Source organism: Macaca nemestrina, chromosome 4 (assembly GCF_043159975.1).
Source record: "Macaca nemestrina isolate mMacNem1 chromosome 4, mMacNem.hap1, whole genome shotgun sequence".
Lineage (NCBI taxonomy): Eukaryota > Metazoa > Chordata > Mammalia > Primates > Cercopithecidae > Macaca > Macaca nemestrina.
Window position 1 is genome coordinate 13852531 of NC_092128.1, and position 20336 is coordinate 13872866.

The 20336-nt window shown below is 35.5% G+C and overlaps 2 long non-coding RNA genes across 4 annotated transcripts in view; one reads left to right on the forward strand and one right to left on the reverse strand.

Annotated features, from left to right (window-relative positions):
- The window catches only part of LOC105474830 (uncharacterized), a 76386-nt gene that overhangs the window by 46696 nt on the left and 9354 nt on the right, over nucleotides 1-20336 (reverse strand). Inside the window, exons 1-2 of one of the 2 annotated variants that reach the window (XR_011621617.1) lie at nucleotides 11095-11502; nucleotides 8638-8689 (exon numbers count right to left, since the gene is read on the reverse strand). This is a non-coding gene — a long non-coding RNA (uncharacterized lncRNA). Of the gene's footprint in view, nucleotides 1-8637; nucleotides 8690-11094; nucleotides 11503-20336 lie in introns of those variants that run through there. The other variant, XR_011621616.1, reaches the window with a different exon arrangement.
- The window catches only part of LOC105474831 (uncharacterized), a 28108-nt gene continuing 9224 nt past the window's right edge, over nucleotides 1453-20336 (forward strand). For both annotated transcript variants that reach the window (XR_011621615.1, XR_011621614.1), the window contains exon 1: nucleotides 1453-1498. This is a non-coding gene — a long non-coding RNA (uncharacterized lncRNA). The remainder of the gene's footprint in view (nucleotides 1499-20336) is intronic.

A 20336-nucleotide genomic window follows, 5' to 3' on the forward strand; every position in this document is an offset into this window, starting at 1 on the left:
CTCAGGAGTGGTCTTGAAAGACACTGCTGTGGAAAATCCTCCAAACTGGGAGAGCGTCATGCACTCACCCATTAATTCTGGGTGGAAAGAGAAGTGGCCCACACACACAAGTGTGCGCGCACACACACACACACACATATATATGTATGTAAATATGTATATAAGTCACTGAATAGGAGATATATAATCATATTACATATATGTAGATATATACCTATATCTATATATAAATATATGTACATATATATTGCACATATGTATATATATTTTTATTGACATATATGTATATATGTAATATATACATATATATGTATGATCATATATATTATGACCAGTGACAAATGGAGCAAGGAGAAATATTGAAAACTTAGGGACAAAGAGGTCTAAGTTAAAGGTATGTGAATATACAAATGGTAGCGAGCTGGAAATATGAAGTCTTTGTATCATACATTATGGGCTAACAGAGCATTAATGATATGGTTGGAATGTCTGTCCCCTCAAAATCATGTTGAAATGTAATCTCCAATATTGAAGTTCAGTGCCCTGTTGGGAGGTAATTAGATCATGGGTGCAACTTGGTGATGAGTGAGTTCTTTCTTAGTTAGCTCATGCAAGATCTGGTTGTTTAAAAGTGGGTGGCACTGTCCCTCTCTCTCTTGCTCCCACTCTTACCATGTAATGTGCCTGCTCCCTCTTTATCTTATGCCATGATTTTAATTTCCTGAGGCCCTCACCAGAAGCAGATGCTGGCACCATACTTCCTGTATAGCCTGCAGAACTGTAAGCCGATTAAACCTCTTTTCTTTATAAATTACCTAGCCTCAGGTATTCCTTTATAGCAACACAAAAAGCAGTCTAACATAATTAACCAAAGAGAAAGATCTCAAAATGAGGTCGACCAAATGACTCAACCAGTTGCCATCAGTCAACTTCTATTATCAGATATCCAAGTCCTGGCCAAAAGGGCACAGGGAAATGGTAGCCTCCGTGGCACAGGGTAGCCACAGTGGCAAGCATTGAGGTTATGCATGGATTAACAGCATGAACTCCCACATATTAAGGCTGATCTGGCTACTACCATCGCCCAAGGTCAAAATTTTCAGCAATAGAGACCACCAGTTCAGTGTGGTCTCTGCTGCTGGTAACAGATGACTGGTACGACATCACCTTTCAAGACAATGAATGAACCAACCATGTGTGACAAGTTTACTAAACATTGGGACCCTTAGACCCTGAAAGGTATAATGACTCATTTTGACAGGAAGAGACAAATGTCTGTATATGCGTTTATGTTTTATGCCCACACAGCCTCAGCAGGACCATTGTCCAATGGCTCACATTATACAAAGAAGGTACAGAAAAAAGGTACAGAACGCCATGTGATAAAGAGATCCTATGGTTGTATCACTCAGAAGCTTCCATTGTGACAGAACAATGGAACAGTCTATTAAAGGCATAATTGAGGTGTCCATTTGAGATCCTGTTTTGCCACAATAAGGTACGTTTTTAAGATACAGACATAAATCAACAACTTTTAGGTGATGCTCTATGCTCAGTAGAAAGGATATATAGAACAGGTGTGTAGTAGGCAGAATTATAAGTTGCCCCCATAATTTTCTGTACCCCGCCATGTATATACCCTGAGTACTCCTCAAGACTGTGAATACGATGCATTTTCTCTCTGGAATTAGGTTATGTTAAATGGCACAGTTGACTATAAGATGAGGAGGTTATTCTGCATGACCTGTCCTAGTCACATGAACACCATAAATGCACAGAATTTCCTCCAGCTGGTGACAGAAGAGGAAATCAGAGGTTTAAAGCACAAGAAGAATTTGAAGTACAGTTGCTGACTTGAGGGCAGAAGAAGCTACATGGCAAGGAATACAGGTGGCCTCTTGGAGTTGAGACCTGTCCCCAGCTGACAGGCAGCAAGATAACTAGCATCTCAGTCCTACAACTGTAAGAATTAAATTCTGTCAACAAGAATGAGCCTGAAAATGTACTTTTCCCCAGATCCGCCAGGCAAGAACTCAGCCTGGCTGACACTGATATCAACCCTCTGATACTCTATCTAGCCATGCCAGACTTTTGACCTATAGAACTGTGAGCCAATGATGTTGTTTTAAGCCTCCAAGTTTATGTTAAATTCTTATGCAGCAACAGAAAACTAATAACGGGCAAAACTAGAAATGATCCTACTTGCCATCTTTCCCATGAACCCACCTGGGAAATTTGCATTCTAATCTCTGCAAAATTGAGAATGCTCAGCCACAGTAAGAGTTTCATTGTATTCTAAAGTCACTGTACTGTGAGCTCTTGTTTCAAGAGACCAGCAGACACACAGTGTGGATGCAATCTTGATAGGGGAAGTAGACCTGACCATCAGGAGGAGGTAGAGTGTTACACAATATTGGTATGCAATATGGTCAGAGAAGAATGTACTTGGCACCATAGTGATCCACTTAACTATTGCTTGCTACTCTCTGATACAAACTGACAGAAAAAAGACAAATGCTGTTATTCCAAATAACACCCAAATGTCAAGGATAAAGCAAGGATCCTAAAAGCAGCAAGAGAAAAGAAACAAATAACATGTAATGGAGCTCATATGCATCTGGCATCACTTTTCAGTGGAAACCTCACAGGCCAGAAGAAAATGGCATGACATATTTGAAGTGATGAAAGAAAAAAGTTTACACTAGAATAGTATATTCAGTGAAAACATCTTCAAACATGAAAGAGAAATAAAGACTTTCCCAGACAAACAAAAGCTGAGGAATTGCATCAACACCAGACCTGTTCTATAAGAAATGCTAGAGAGAGTACTTCAATAGGAAAGAAAAAAGAAAAAACAATGTTGATGAGCAATAAGAAATTATCTTAAGGTACAAAACTCACTGGTAGTAGTCAGTACACACACCAAGAAACACAGAATATAACACTGTAATATTATAAAACTGTGGTAAGTAGAAAGACTATACAATGAACCAATCAAATTGATTACAAAAACTTTTCAAGACATAGGCACTACAATAAGATACAAGTATAAATAACAAAAACTTAAAGGCAGGGACATGAAGTTAAGGAGTAGAGTCTTCATTCATTTTATTTTTGCTTGTTTGTTTTGTTTGTTTATGCAAACAGTGTTCAGTTGTTACCAGTTTAAAATCATGGGTTATAAGATAGCATTTGCAAGCCTCATGATAACCTCAAACCAAAAAGCCTACAATGAATACACAAAAAATAAAAAGAAACTAAATTATATCAAAGTAGAACACCACTTTCGCTAAAAAAAAAGATAGGACGAAAAGAAAGTGATGACCACAAAACAACCCAAAAAACCAATTAACAAAATGGCAGGAATAGCTCTACTTATCAGTTATAACATTGATTATAAATGGATTAAACTCTCCAATCAAAATACATAGAGTGGCTGAATGGATTAAAAAAAAAAAAAAAAAAAAAAAAGAACCAATGATCTGTTGCCTACCAGAAACACGAAACACTTCGTCTATAAAGATACACATACATACTGAAAATAAAGGTATGGAAAAATGATAATCCATGCAAATTGAAACCAAAAAGGAGCAGGAATAGCTACTTTACATCATACAAAACAGATTTCAAGACAAAAACTATAAAAAGAGATAAAGCAAGTCATACTATAATGATAAAGGGGTCAATTCATCAAGAGGATGTGACAATTATAAATATATATGCACCCAACACTGGAACACCCAAATATATAAAGCAAATATTATTAGAGCTAAAGAGAGAGATAGGCCCCAAACATAGCTAGAGACCAACATCCACTTTTAGCATTGGACAGATCATCCAAACAGAAAAATCAACAAAGAAACATTGGACTTAATCTCCACTATACACCAAATGGACCTAGTAGATATTTACAGAACATTTCATCCAATGGCTACAGAATACACATTCTTTTCCTCAGCACATGGATTATTCTCAGGGGTAGACCATATGTTAGGTCACAAAACAAGTCTTAAAACATTCAAAAAATTGAAATAATGTCAAGCATCTTCTCTGACCACAATGGAATAAAACTAAAAATCAATAACAAGAGGAATTTTGGAAAGTACACAAATACATGAAAATTAAACAATATGCTTCAGAATAACCAGTGGGTCAATGAAAAAATTAAGAAGGAAATTGAAATTTTTCTTGAAACAAATAATAATGGAAACACAACACATCAAAACCTAGGGGATACAACAAAAGCAGTACTGAGGGAAGTTTACAGCTATAAGTGCCTACATCAGAAAGAGAAAAAAACTTCAAATAAACAACCTAACTGTGCATGTTAAAGAAATAGAAAAACTAGTGAAACAAATTCCAAATTAGAAGAAAAGAAATAATAAAGATCAGAGCAGAGATAAATAAGATTGAAGTGAAAAAAAAATTAATGAAACAAAAAGTTTTTGAAAAGTTAAACAAAATCAACAATGTTCTAGCCAGACTAAGAAAAAAGAGAGAAGACCCAAACTTAAAAATCAGACATGAAAAAGAAGACATTTTAACTGATATTGGAGAAATTCAAATGATTAGTGGCAACTATGAGTAACTATATGCCAATAAGTTGAAAAATCTAGAAGAAATGAAGAAATTTCTAGACACATACAACCTACCACAATTAAACAAGAAAGAAATTCAAAACCTAAAGAGACAAATAACAAGTAATGAGATTGAAGCCATAATAAAAAGTCTCCCTGTAAAGAAAAGCCTGGGACTCAATGGTTTCACAGCTGAATTCTACCTAACATTTACAGAAGAACTGATAACAACTCTACTCAAATTATTTCAAAAACTAGAGGAGGAGGGAATATTTCCAAACTCATTCTATGAGGCCAGTATTAACCTCATATCAAAACCAGACAAAAACATATCGAGAGAGAGAGAGAATATTACAGGCCAATATCCTGATTAATATTGATGCAAAAATTTTCAACAAAATATTAGTAAACCAAATTCAATAACAGATTTAAAAGATCCTTCAACATGGTCGAGTGGGATTTACCCCTGAAATGCAATGATGGTTCAACATACACAAATTAATCAATGTGATACACCATATCAATGGAATGAAAGACAAAAACCATATGATCATTTCAACTGATGCTGAAAAAGCATTTGATAAAATTCAACATTCCTTCATGTAAAAAAACAACTCAAAAAAATGAGTAATAGAAGGAACATACCTTAACACAATAAAAAGCCATATATGACAGGCGCACAGTTAGTATCACACTGAATGGGCAAAATGTGAAAGCCCTCCCTCTAAGATCTGGAACACAACAGGGATGCCCACTGTCACCACTATTATTCAACATAGTACTGGAAGTCCTAGCTATAGCAATAAGACAAAGAGAAATAAAGGGCATCCAAATTGGAATGGAAGAAATCACATTATCCTGGATTGCAGATTATATGATCTTATTTCTGTAGAAACTGAAAGACTCCACCAAAAAACAATTAGAACTGATAATCAAATTCAGTAAAGTTTCAGGATACCAAAGCAAAATGCAAAAATCAGCAGCATTTCTATATGCCAAGAGTGAACAATCTGAGAAGAAATCAAGAAAATAATCCTATTTACAATAACTACAAATACAATTATACAATTAAATACCTAGAAATTGAATTCACCAAAGAAGTGAAAGTTCCTTATAATGAAAACTATAAAACATTGCTGAAAGCAATTGAAGAGGACACCAAAAAATGGAAAGATAATCCATGTTCACAGATAGGAAGAATCAATATTACTAAAATGTCCATACTACTAAAAGCAATCTACTGACTCAGTGCAATCTGTATCAAAATACTAATTACATTCTTCACAGAAATAGAAAAAAAATCCTAAAATTTATATGGAACCAAAAAAGACCCAGATTAGCCAATGCTATCCTAAGCAAAAACAGCAAAACTAGAGGAATCATATTGCCTGACTTCAAATTATACTACAGAGCTATAGTAAACAAAACAGCATGATACTGGCATAAAAACAGACACATAGGCCAATGGAACAGAATAGAGAACCTACCAACAAATCCACACACCTACAGTGAACTTATTTTCAGCAAGGGTGCCAAGAACATACACTGGGGAAAATACAGTCTCTTCAATAAACAGTGCTGGGAAAACTGGGAATCCATATGTAAACAAATGAAACTAGACTCTTATGTCTCACCATATACAAAAATCAAATCAAAGTGGATTAAAGACTCAACTCATTTCCCGTTTGCCCCAATAATATACTTGTCTCTAATCCTAATGTAACATCATATATATTAGGATTAGAGACAAGTTCTGTTTAGAAATAACACCAAGAACAATTTTTATATTTTATTTTCACATTAGAAAATGAAATATTTTCATATTACTTTTACATTGGAAAATTAATCAGATTTGCTTCAGCCTCAAAGAGTTTGTTTATATAAAATTAAGTGAGTTCTGGCTGTGAGCTGCAATTTTTTTTTTCTAAACAGGAAACAGGTTAAATCTAAGACCTCAAATTATGCAACTACTACAAGAAAACATTGGGATAAGTCTCCAGGACATGAGTCTGGGCAAAAATTTCTTGAGTAATACCCCACAAGCACAGGCAACCAAAGAAAAAGTGAACAAATGGGATCACATCAAGTTAAAAGCTTCTATGCAGCAAAGGCAACAATCAACAAACTAAAGAGATAATGCACAGTATGAAAGAAAACATTTGAAAACTACCCATCTGACAAGGGATTAATAACCAGAATATAAAAGGAGCTTAAACAACTCTATATGAAGAAATTCAATTATTCGATTAAAAATGCACAAAATATTTAAGTAGACATTTCTCAAAATAAGACATACAAATGGCAAACAGGTACATGAAAAGGTGCTCACATCACTGATCATCAGAGAAATGCAAATTAAAACAACAATGAAATTTCATATCACCCCAGTTAAAATGAATTTTATCCAAAAGGCAGGCAATAAAAAATGCTCGGTAGGATGTGGAAAAAAGGAAACTCTCATACTGTTGGTGGGAATGTAAATTAGTACAACTACTATGGAGAACAGTTTGGAGGTTCCTCAAAAAACTAAAAATAAATATCCAGCAATCCCACTGCTGGGCATATATCCAAAAGAAAGAAATTCAGTACATTGATGAGATATCTGCATGTTTGTTGCAGCACTTTTCACAATAGCCAAGATTTGGAAGCAACCCAAGTGTCCATCAATAGATGAATAAGGAAAATGTGGTATATATACACAAGGGAGTACTATTCAGCCATAAAAAAGAATGGGATCCTGCTATTTGCAACAACATGGATGGTCCTGGAGGTCATTATGTTAAGTGAAATAGGCTAGGCACAGAAAGACAAACTTCACAAGTTCTCACTTATTTGTGGGATCTAAAAATCAAAACAACTGAATTCATGGAGAGAATAAAAGGATGGTGTTACCACAGGGAACCAGCTGGGATGGTTACCAGCTGGGAAGGGTAGTGGGGAGGTAGAAGGGGATGATTAATAGGTACAAAACAAATTGAATAAGATCTAGTACTTGATAGCACAACAGTATGACTATAGTTAATAATAATTTAATTGTATATTTGTTTGAAACACAAAGGATAAATGTTTGAGGGCATGGACATCCCATTTTCCATGATGTGATTATTATGCTTTGCAGGCCTGTATCAAAATATCTCATGTACCCTATAAACATGTCCACCTATGTACCCACAAAAATTAAAATTTAAAAAGTACATATTTACTATGCACCTGGTAAAAGAAAAAGGAAATAACATTTAGCAAATGTGTTCCATATTAAGATAAAGTCAATCGGTTGAATTTTCTTTTTTAATGCATTCCCTTAAGACACTCAAATAGATTCTATGAGGACATATTGGCTGAAGTATTTCATTGTCCCTTTCCAACTTTTGCAATTGGAAACTATTAAATGTATGTAGAAAGATACAAATGCTAATATACAGCCCTCTGATATAGTTGTGGCAACCACAAAACAATTTTTCCTGAAAATCCCTGCATAAGCGAGAATGAGTTACATCACAAGAGTGGACTTCCTGATGTAGTAGAAATATATCTCTAACAAAATTTTTAAGCTCCAGGGACTGCCAGAGAAAAATCTTTTGGGTTATTAGTTGCTCATATTCTGACAGTAAAAAATGCTCTCTTGAGACTCACGAAAGTCAATGCGATCCTGACATCACAGGGTTGAATTTTTCCCTTAACAGACCAGTCCTCTATGAGAAGTTAGTCTTTACAGTTCAGGGAGGGAATCATGAAGGGTTCTAATTACATATACCACTGTATTTTATCTACAATAACACAACTGGTTTTTTAAATAATTTTTTTGGTACTTTAAAAAATTTATAAATAATCATGTAATTGTAGTTTTATGACACAGCTTTAAAAGGGTGTTGTGATTTCCAATTTTGCCCTTTTACAAGGAGTTGTTTAATTTTTTAAATTATAATCCAATTATACAAATGTGAGATGCTATGTACGTTTAAAACAAGGACAAAAATTCACCAACCCAAAGGTAAGTGTAATACTTAATTTTAGCTGATCCACTGTGGTGTTATAAAATTAAATATTCTGTGTGTCTTACCTTAGCTCCTCACTTCCAACACCATCAAGTGAAACATATTCAATCTGCACATCTGAAAAATAAAAGTTTGTGTTAGATAGAGTTCAGTAGGAAGGGGCACCTTGCCTTAGTTATAATGGTGAGCTGACAGGTCTTAGAGAAAGAACAGCAAATGCTTTGGAGGCCCAAGGTACTGGCACATGTCGAGGGAGAGAGGTTCAGAATTATAGGCCCATGGAAAGGCCATAATGACTGCCTCAGGGAATGGTAACTAGCACATGAGGAACAACCTGCTTTCTAAGAGTATCAAAACACATGCTCTGGGAAGGAGGGTAAGTTAACATTTATTTCTTCTGGCAAGAGAAATTTTCATCTTTTGTTTCCCAAAGTAAGTGCATGGATTTGCACCTACACAAAAGGTCCCCTTCACACCAAAAGGAGCAAGTGGTGGGGGGTGCAAGGGGCATGCATCCCTGGCTCTGCTCATGAAGCTCTGTACCCGGTACACATTTACACTGAGATACCACATGGAATAGCAGAGGCCTGTTCTGTCCTCTCCTCCTTCGGATACTTTCCCCTTTCTCTTTCTTCTGTCTTCCCTTCCTCCCCGACCCCACTGTCTCCTTCAACCCTTTTCTTCCCTCTCCTCCATCTGAATGCTAAAACAAATATTATGTGAATATTCCAAGAAGATAAATTAGACCTCATTAATAAATAAAAGCAAAAGAATAAGAAAAATGAGGCTTTTGAGGAAGGGAATAAGGAGGGAAAAGATAATGGGGTATATTGAAATCCAGATCTAGAGATCTGGAATGGGACGGAGTATTTTGAATAAACTAACATCATGAGGGAAACAATGATGGAAAAAGAAATTTTCTGGCAAATATCTAAAGCAAACCCAAGCAAGATGAGTCTAAAGAGACTCATTTTGACTTCCCATAAATAAATGAATGATAAGAAAATATTTGTGAGGAAGGAAAGAATAATCAAATACACTGGACCAAATAGTCTTGAACCAGCCAAGACTATATGGCTTCAGCCAGAGAATACTATGCTCAGCAAAATCAATTGAGGATCAATGGGATGTGCTTATAACAAAAATCTAATGAAATCAGTTTTGTAACTTTGTAAATATTCTGTTACTAAAATTTAGTTAATGTGGAACAACTCTCCACATGAACACTTTAAAATATAGGGGGAAAAAAGCCCAAGAAAAGCAGAATACTGAGTAGATGTGTCTCTATATTTAGGAATAGAACATTTCTACTGAATGTAGCGTGTGTATGATCTAGAAGGAATAATTAATCTCTTTCTGATTACAAAAACCCCAAGCAACACTGACAGATTAATAAGGTAAAGAAGAAATTCAGTACAGGACTTTCAATTATGATGTCTTTCTAAAACAGCAATTCAAATTGTAGAAGTGAAGTGAAAATATCAGGACTTGTAGGTAAAGATATATCCCTATAAAATTTAAAAATTATAGAATTCTAATACTCAGTTTTGGCAGTCTATCTCTAACATTTTGTACATATTCTTTAATTTTATTATTTTCCCTTATAATTGAGCACTCAATTAGCTGAGTATTGAACTGGAGCTAAAAATTCATCATTTTTGCATAGCCAATTATTTCAATCTTTGTTGCAATTTCTGAAGCTTATGGAACCAACACTTACTACTTTTTCTATTAATCCATCCATTTTTTTCTAAATGAATAAGGACAAATGCAGTAAAATATTCTGTAGGGACATGGATGCAGCTGGAATCCATCATTCTTAGCAAACTATCACAAGAACAGAAAACCAAACACCGCATGTTCTCACTCATAAGTGGGAACTGAACAATGAGATCACTCGGACTCAGGAAGGGGAACATCACACACCGGGGCCTATCATGGGGAGGGGGAAGGGGGGAGGGATTGCACTGGGAGTTATACCTGATGTAAATGACGCGTTGATGGGTGCAGCACAGCAACATGGCACAAGTATACATATGTAACAAACCTGCATGTTATGCACATGTACCCTACAACTTAAAGTATAATAATAATAAATAAATTAAAAAAAAAAAAATATTCAGATAATGAAGTGCAAAACCATGAACAATGACAAACAGAACGGTTGGCTGTCAGTCAGTGCCAACATAGCTCAAAATTCTTGTTTTTCAGATAATATGTGAGGTTTAAGTATAGAGTGCCACTAGAAAGAGCTTATGGATATCAATACATAATAATGTAAAATAAGAAAATACTTTATAAAAATAAAACTGTAAAATTTAGGATCCGCCTATAATTTTTAAAACCACCCTTCCAATGAAGCATATAGTCTGTCTCCTTAAAGGTGACAAGATTAGTTCACAGAACAACCTAGAAAATAAAGAGATTAGAAACATAGTCTTCTAAATATAGAAACTGTGGTTATTTTGAATTATTAATGCTAAAAATATATCCATGTATATATATGGCCTTCCTGAACTAACCGCAAAAATGGGGAAGATGCTCTGCTCATCTGGAGTTCATCTTAAACATGAAGAAATTGGTTCATGATAGGATCTTATGGAGTAGTTACTGCACCATCTTGGAGACTCTTACAGGAGATGAAAAGCACACGAGTAATTTTCAGATATCTAGAATAGGCTTTAAAAATGCAAAGATCCAATGATTCAATAAAAGACATCCAAGAAAGGAGTTTTCAGATTTTGAGTTTTACAAAGTTAGGTCAGAGAACCATGACCCATTTTTATATGAGAACCATTTAATACAGCACAGCTACATAAACAAACTTTATTTCCCCTTCTATTTTTTGAACTGTATCTTACCTAATTACCAAGTTCTCCTGAATTTGTTGTGTGTAAAGCCTGCAGGTACATGAATTCTGTAACAAAATGCCTGGCTCCCTTCTTTTTACCTTCTCCCAGTTCTAAATTGATTAAGACCATGACATTGGCTGGAATATATAAAAATAACTTCACTTAAACTACCTAAATGTTTCTTATATTGCTGCTACCATCCCTAATATATCTGGCTTTCTTGCCAATTTATCACAGTCTGTATCAGTAATCCATGTGGCTAAAGGCAAAGTGGATGGAGAGAACCAGATTAGTACAAACATTATCTAAGATAGATACAAGTATTAGGTAATAGACTGACTTTTGGTATGAGAGAAAGAAGATTAGATTAGATATAAAAGAATATAAGCTAAAGTAATAGTATTGTTTAAGGCCATAATAAATACTTTTTACTCATCTACATTTGGTTATATAGAATTGGATGTCCTAACATCATATTAAGGTCAATGTACCCATATAATTACAGACTTCTCCTCTAATCATTTCACACTTGTCTTAGTTTGTTTTGTGCTACTCTAACAGACTATCTGAAACTGAATAATTTATAAGAAACAGAAATGTATTTGCTCACAGTTCTGAAGGCTGGGAAGTCCAAGAACTACAAGCTGACCTCCGGTAAGGACCTTAGTGCTGTGTCATTCCATGGTGCAAGGCAGAAGGGCAAAGAAAGGGCAAGTGAAAGTAAAAAGGGGGCTACTCTTGTCCCTTTAAAAGCAACTCGCTCCCACCATGAATCCCTGAGCAGATCAGTAATGAGCTCTGAAATTGAAGTAGTAATAAATAGCCCACCAACCAAAGAAAGCCCTAGACAAGATGGATTCACAGTTAAATTCTACCAGATGTACAAGGAAGAGCTGGTACCACTCCTACTGAAACTATTCAAAAAAAAACTGATGAGGAGGGACTCCTCCCAAACTCATTCTATGAGACAAGCACCATCCTGAAACCAAAACTTGGCAGAGACACAACAAATAAAGAAAACTTCAGACCAACATCCTTGATGAACATCAGTGGAAAAATTCTCAACAAAATACTAGAAAACCAAATCCAGCAGCACATCAAAAAGCTAATCCACCATGATCAAGTAGGCTTTATCCCTGGGATACAAGTTGGTCCCACATATGCAAATTGATAAATGTAATTCATCACATAAAACTAAAGACAAAAAACACATGATTAGCTCAATAGATGCAGAAAAGGTTTTCAATAAAATTCAACATCTCTTGGTGTTAAAAAGTCTCAACAAGCTACATACTGAAAAAACATACCTCAAAATAATAAGGCACTTATGACAAACCCTCAGTCAACATCATACTGAATGGGCAAAAGTTGGAAGCATTCCCCTTGAAAATCAGCACAAAAGGATACCCTCTCTCACCATTCCTATTTAACATGGTGTTAGAAATCCTGGCCAGAAGATAAGGCAAGAGAAATAAATAAAGGGCATCCAAATAGGAAAAGAGGAAGTCAAACTATCCCTGTGGTAGATGAGATTATTCTATATCTAGAAAATTCCACAGTCTCAGCCCAAAAGCTCCTTAAGGTGATAAAAAGAAAACTTCAACAAATTTTCAGGATACAAAATTAACATTTGAAAAATACTAGCATTCCTACACACCAACAACAGTCAAGCCAAGAGCCAATTCAGGAACATAAGCCCATTCATAATTGCCACAAATAAAATGCCTAGAATACACTTAACCAGGGAGGTGAAAGATGTCTACAATAAGAATTAAAAAACACAAATAAATGGAAAAACATTCTGCGCTCATGTATAGGAAGAATCAATATTATTAAAATCACTATACTGCTCAAATCAATTTGCAGATTCAATGCTATTCCTATCCAACTACCAATGACATTCTTCATAGAACTAGGAAAAAGGCATTTTAAAATTTAAATCCTAAACAAACACAACAAAGCTGGAAATATCACACTACCTGAATTCAAATTATACTACAGGGCTACAGTAACCAAAACAGCATGGTACTGGTACAAAAACAGAAACATAGACCAATGGAACAGAATAAAGAGCCCAGAAATAAGGCCACACAACTACAACCATCTGATCTTCAACAAAGCTGACCAAAAAAAGCAATGGAGAAAGGACTCTCCTACTCAAAAAAGGGTGCTGGGATAACTGGCTAGCTGTATGCAGAACACTAAAACTGGACCCTTCCCTTATGCCAAAGACAAAAATCAACTCAAGATGGATTAAAGACCTAAATCTAAAACCCAAAACTTAAAAAGTCCTGGAAAACAACCTAGGCAATATCATACTGGACACAGGACCTGGCAAAGATTTCATGACAAAGATGCCAAAAGCAATTGCAACAAAAGCAAAAATTGACAAATTGAATCTAATTAAACTAAAGAGTTTCTGCACAGCAAAAGAAACAATCAACAGAGTAAACAGACACCCTCAGAATGGGAGAAAATATTTGCAAATTATGCTTCTGACAAAGTTCTAATATCCAGCATCTATAAGGAGCTTAAACAAATTTACAAGAAATAAATGAACAACCCCATTAAAAAGTGGAGAAAAGACATGAACAGACACTTTTCAAAAGAAGACATACATGTGGCCAATAAGCATATGGAAAAAAGTTCAATATCACTGATCATTAGAGAAATGTAAATCAAAATCACAATTTGATACCATCTCACAGTAGTCAGAAGGGCTACTATGAAAAAGTCAAAAAATAACAGATGCTGGCAAGGTTGCAGAGAAAAGGAAATGCTAATACACTGCTGGTGGAAATGCAAGTTAGTTCAACCATTGTGGAAAGCAGTGTAGTGATTCTTCAAAGAGCTAAAAACAGAACTACCATTCAATCCAGCAATCTCCTTTCTAGTTATAACCCAAAGGAATATATATCATTCTATCATGAAGACACATTCACACATATGTTCATTGTAGCACTATTCATAATAGCAAAGACATGGATTTGACATAAATGTTCATCAATGGAAGATTGGATAAATAAAATATGGTACATATACACCATGGAATACTATGCAGCCATAAAAAAGAATGAGATCATGTCCTTTGCAGGAACATGGATGGAGCTGGAGGTCATTATCCTTAGCAAACTAACACAGGAACAGAAAACCAAATATCACATGTTCTGAATTATAAGTGGGAGCTAAATGATGATAACACATGACTACAAAAAAGCAAATGGAAACAACAGACACTGGGGTCTGCTTGAGGGAGGAGGATGGAAGAAGGCAGAAGATCAGAAAAAAATAACTACTGGGCACTCGGGTTAGTACTTGCATGACAAAATAATCTGTACATCAAACCTCCATGACACAAGTTTACCTATATAACAAACCTGCACATGCACCCTCAACCTAAAAAAGTTTAAAAATTAATTAATTCATCAATTAACTATATCTAAGGAGTTTTATACTTTCTGTACAGTTCTTCTCTTCTGGGACCTCACCCAAAATCCCACTGATGGGATTCTAGGCTTTCTTGCCCACACTTCCAAACTCTTCCAGCTTCTGCTCATTACCTAGTTCCAAAGCTGCTTCCACATTTTCAGGTATTTGTTAGTAACAACACCTCACTTTTCTTATAATTCATTTTGTGCTACTCTAACAGAACCTCCCAAGACTGGGCAATTTATAGTAAACAGAAATTTATTTTTCACAGTTCTGGAGGCTAGAAAGCCAAGGATCGGGGGGCTGGCATCCGGAGAGGGCATTCTTGCTTCTTGCTACATCATTCCATGATGGAAGGCAAAAGGGCAAAGATAGAACAAGAGAGAGAGGAAGACAAAATCTATTCTTTTATGAGGAATCCAATCCCAGTATAACAAACCCACTCCCTTGATAATGGCATTAATCTATTTATGAGGGCAGAGCCTTCATGGCCTAGTCCGTTCTCATTAGGCCCCACCCCCCAACACTGTTGTAGGGCAGATCACATTTCCAACACATGCTTTTTGGGGGACATATTCAAACCATAGCAATACCTTAACTAATCTATTGATGGTTCTTAAGACTCAACCAGTTTAGAAAGGATGAACTCTCTGACATTTCTTTTCCCTTTTTCCTGGATATTCATTAGTTTTTCTAGGTCACTGTGAACTTGCACTTGGATTAATAGTGTAATTTTCTAATTTGTCTTTCTGGTCCACTTTAGCTGGAAGCAAATCTGAAAATGATATATCTCTAATAAGGACCCTCTCCCTCACATTCCTAGAGACTTTATAGATGATTTTCTTGAAGCCCAGAAAAGTTCAGTGAATTATCTAACAACATATAGCTAGTAAGTTGTAAAATGAAAATTATAACCAAGGAAATCTCTTTGACAACACATACTTTTTCTATCACACCCAACCTATATATTATTCTGCCTTTAGATTTATCTTCTTCAGATGCTAATTTCAGCTCCTCAAAGCTGTCAGTGGCTCTCCTTTGTCTGAAAATACAATCCAAATTTTCTGCCACTCAAAGTTCTCAATTATCTGGCCTTGCCTTACCTACCATTATTTTCTACAATATCTCAACACAAATCTCCACACCCCTCACTCTGGTATCATTATCCCCTGCATACACCATGGTTGCTAAGGCCTGTAAGCATTTGCTTATGTTGCTCACTACACTTAAATTATAGTTTCTTATCCTCACCCCTCAATCCATTCATTTCTCTAAAGCCAATTGAAGCTCATTTCATCTTCTCCAAAACAACATTCTTTTGCTTTTCCAATAGTAATTTACCTGTAATTGAATTATTGTTTATAGTCTACTTTTTGACACAATAGTTTCTACCCTGCTAAATAATTATTTAGGATAAATAAATTGTCTCTTCCAAATTATTTTCAAAATACTTGAGACAGTAGTAGCCAGATCTCGAATTTTGTTACTATTCCTTTTAGCAAACAGCGCAGTGCTAACCATATGTTAATCATTCCTCGAATACCTGTTAAATGAATGAAACTCATTTTTAATGGTCTTACCAAAGAGAAATTCATTTTCACAGCAAACCTCGGTTTCTTGGCCTTTATTTGGAATATGAGTGCCCTCCTCTCTGCCACCATCTAAAACAGCCAATTTGCCTTTCTAAAAGAGAAAACTATTTTTTCATTTAAAAATTTTAAAGCAAATTCCTATGTCAACTAAGACTAAGTTTTTTTTTTTTTCCCCAATCCAAAACAAACTAATATCTCAAACCGCCATTTAAACCCAGAAAGCTCTGAATCCTAGAATTCAGACTTGGCCCCCTCGAGAAATTGTTTGCTAACACAGAGAAACACCCTTGTAAAAAACGTTTACATAATTTAAATTAAATTTGGGGAATTGGTTACTACTTTGCCCAGTTTAATTTTAGAATTCGTAGACATTTATAATATACAGGTTCATTATTTGAGGTTACCTAAAATAACCTCAAATAACCACTAAAGTGTCTGTAGTTTTCTATCAAAATGTGTCAGGGGTTTATTTAACACCGCATCTGCCAGGCATGGTGGCTCACATGGTGGCTGTAATCCCAGCACTTTGGGAGGCCGAGGCAGGCAGATTACCTGAGCTCAGGAGTTCGAGACCAGCCTGGCCAACCTGGTGAAAAGTCATCTCTACCAAAAATACAAAAAATTAGCTGGGACTGGTGGCAGGCGCCTGTAATCTCAGCTACTCAGGAGGCTGAGGCAGGAGAATCGCTTGAACTCAGGAGGCGGAGGTTGCAGTAAGCCAAGATTGTGCCATTGCACTCCTGCATGAGTGACAAGAGTGAAACTCTGTCTCAAAAAAAAACAAAAACAAAAACAAAAAAAACTGGATTATAACTTTGTTTTGATTTGAAAAGGATAATCAATTGATATGGTTTCACTTTGCTTGCTGTTTCTATACTTATAATCTACCACAATTCCATCAACAATTTTAGAGAGTATCAAAGCTCATTATGCCTAAATGGAATATAAGCGATCAAATAGTTCCAAACATGATTTTACAGACAAGATAATACAGATAAAATGAGTCCATCTCTCTCAAAAACCTCACAATTAGAGATGAGTTATATAGGATAATGCACTCAAATATATTGCCTTAACATCATTTTTCTCACTACCTTCTGAATGGTTAAATAGGACCAAGTTATTAATACATTTGTGAGATACCTTCTACCTTTTTAATCACTTCAGGACCCTGCCTCAAGGTATCCCAAAAGCTGACAGTGCTACCAGGAATTCTGAATATTATCTGAGAATGAAATATTGTTTTTAAAAAAGCCACAGAAAATGCATAAGAGCAAACAGATCAAAGGCAGAAAGTCAGTGAGCTGAAATTCCCTGGGAATTTGAATAACCCTACCCACACAATCAAAGAAATGTACATGAAAACATTCTTTTTTCCATTTTTTTTCTTTTTACATTTCTAAGATCCTCACCTTATTAGTTAGCTAGACTCATTTGCTCTCAGCCACATTTTCACCCATTTCTTCGTTTCTACTACTTTAAATTGCTTTTCCCTTTTTTATCCAAAATAATTTTTTTTTTTTTTTTTTGAGATGGAGTCTCACTCTGTTGCCCAGGCTGGAGTGCCGTGACACAATCTCGGCTCACTGCAACCTCCGCCTTCCAGATTCAAGTAATTCTCCTGCCTCAGCCTCCAGAATAGCTGGGACTACAGGCATGTGCCACCATGCCCAGCTAATTTTTTGTATTTTTAGTAGAGATGGGGTTTCACCGTGTTAGCCAGGATGGTCTCGATCTCCTGACCTCGTGATCCACCTGCCTTGGCCTCCCAAAGTGCTGGGATTACAGGCTTGAGCCACTGCGCCCGGCCCATCCAAAGTAAATTTTAAATCTACAACATATCCCCTGGTTGCTCTGAGATTTAAATGTGCTAATAACTAATAGATGAGAAACTGTTTAGGAAAGTCAAAAGCTCATTAGAACTGTAAGATATTATCATTATCACTCCTCTCTCAAACAGTAATCACCTGTTGTAATTGGGAAAAAAACTTTCTGTGTGATACAAACAAGAGACTATTCTAGGAATATAGGGAATTGTGGAAGAAAGAACTATACTAGAATATCCACTCAACTGCAGCAAATATAGCAGGGAGATGAATTGGAAGAAACCACAGGTCAGAAAAAAATGTTGGTATTCAAGTCAGTAAGTCGGGGCAGCTCAGCAGGCTGTCTGGCTTTATGGCTCCCATCCAAGGGCCAGCCCTTCTTGTTTTTCTTCTTCTCAGTTCCATCTGAACTGCCCTACCTCCCCTGGCTACTCCAGAAGCATTCTCTTTCGGTCTCCAGTTTCTTCAGAACTAAAAATCTCTCTTCTCCCAGTAACCTCTTCCCTCCAACCTATATTTCTGTGTTTATCTTGGATAAATAGATGTCTCCACTCAGAGTCATTTGATCTCCCCCATGGGAAGAAGGCATCACTTGCTTACCTACTGCCTACTGCAATGAGTGAATAGCATTAAAAAAAAAAAAAAAAAAAAAAAAAAAAAAAAACCTTATTGTGGTTATATGAAAGACATCACTCATCAACACAGCAAAGCAAAGATTCATCATCTACGTGCATACATGTGTAAGAGTGTGTGTAAGAATATAACGTGTGTAAGTATACGTGTGTAATGTATACGTGTGTAAGAGTGTGTGTAAGAATATAACAAAGTACAAGTTATACAGAATAAACTAGAACAAATCATCATCTGTTTCAAAATATTTGCCAGATTAAAGTCACAGATTAATGTTTACAGGAGGAAATATAACCTGCTTAATGATTCCCACTGTCTGAAGCCAACTCTTTAGTGGGATGTGTGCCCTGGAGCAGTGTTCTCGAGAGAAGGTATTTATCCATCCTATAGGAGTCTGTGTTAAGGCTACTGCTCAGTGATGACTTCCTGTGGTTATTCTCATCCATTCTAAGAAAGAAGATGATGAAATAAGCACTTTGATGTGCAGATGTAAATATAAATTTATAGGCTTTAAAGATTTGAATTGACAAAATTGTAAGAGAGTGGATGTCACAAAGCTATGAAAAAGTTCAAATTTGTTCTTATTTAGAGCTACTAGACACTGAGCAAAGAAAGAAAAATTAATACAGCATTTAGATTTTTTAAAGGCAAACATAGCCAGAAATCCCCAAAACCTTGCAACTTAAGAATTGAGCTTAATTTGGATGCAAAAATAAAAAATGAATATTAGAATCAGATATTTGTGACATCTCATTTATTTCATAATTTTAATAATTGAACATCCTGCAGTGATCCTGGAAAATTTCCCCAAATATGAATAATTTGAATATTACAGGTTTATTTTGTAAAAGAAATATAATCCACTGAAACCCAACATTTTCTTCGTATTGAACATCGAATTGCTATATTTGTGGTTATCTCAGTTTTGAATTCTATGTCATTCACTGTGACTTTATAAATTTGTTTTAACAGATAAGGCCTAGAGATGCTGATTATTTCTTGCTAGCTCCGTGAGGGCAATTTCAACAACTATCAAGAGGTAGTAGTGACTGCTAATAACTCAGGCAATCGAATCAAGAAAAATTATCTCCACATAGAGAGAATCAAGATACCAATTATAACATATGATCCAGACAACATAACTGCCATTAAAAAAGAAAGACATTAAAATAATGGCAACAAATTTCCCTATTCACTATATGTGCACAGCATAAATAGAAATTATATGAAATAAGATAGAAAACATGTGCTTTCTGCCTTTTTCTTCTAACCTCAATTGTTGTCTCTGAACTGTCTAAGTTAAATTTATCCTTTTTGTCTGAAGGATAAATACTTGGCTTTGTCCCGTATGCTGAGCATAGGAAACTGCTTTTATTCTGTAGCTGAAATAAATGCCACTTTGTAACTCTAATAATAATTAAAATAATTATCTGCT